Below are 403 nucleotides of genomic sequence, written 5' to 3'. Positions count from 1 at the left end.
TGTGGTCCTGCCTGCCTATGCCCCTCCTGCCTGCGTTTGTGTTTCTTCTGCAGAACTGTCTCAGGAGTTGCAGCAGGTCCTGGGTGGTGGAGGAACACCAGCATCTGGAGGACACGGGGGGCAAGGTGTGGTGCCAGTGCACCTGGTACTTCCCGGATCCCCGGCTCCAAGCACAGCAGAAGAGGGGTGGAGAAGACAACAACCCCTCTCACCAACAGCTGCACCCCCAGCTTGGTGGCAGCCCCAGCAACGTGGCCAACAAGTCCCCAGAAGGCTCCCAGCCCAGCCCTGTGTCCCACAGAGGCCACGACCAGAAGACAAGAGGCTTTTGCACATATCTGAACATAGGTATCTGTATGATCCAGTCATCATCCAAGTCCTCTCATTTGCTTTAGCCGAATTT

This window comes from Chaetura pelagica, unplaced genomic scaffold, assembly GCF_000747805.2.
Source record: "Chaetura pelagica isolate M959 unplaced genomic scaffold, ChaPel_1.0 scaffold145, whole genome shotgun sequence".
In the NCBI taxonomy this organism is placed as follows: domain Eukaryota; kingdom Metazoa; phylum Chordata; class Aves; order Apodiformes; family Apodidae; genus Chaetura; species Chaetura pelagica.
The sequence above is the reverse complement of the archived record's forward strand: the minus strand, read 5'-3'. Positions refer to the sequence as shown.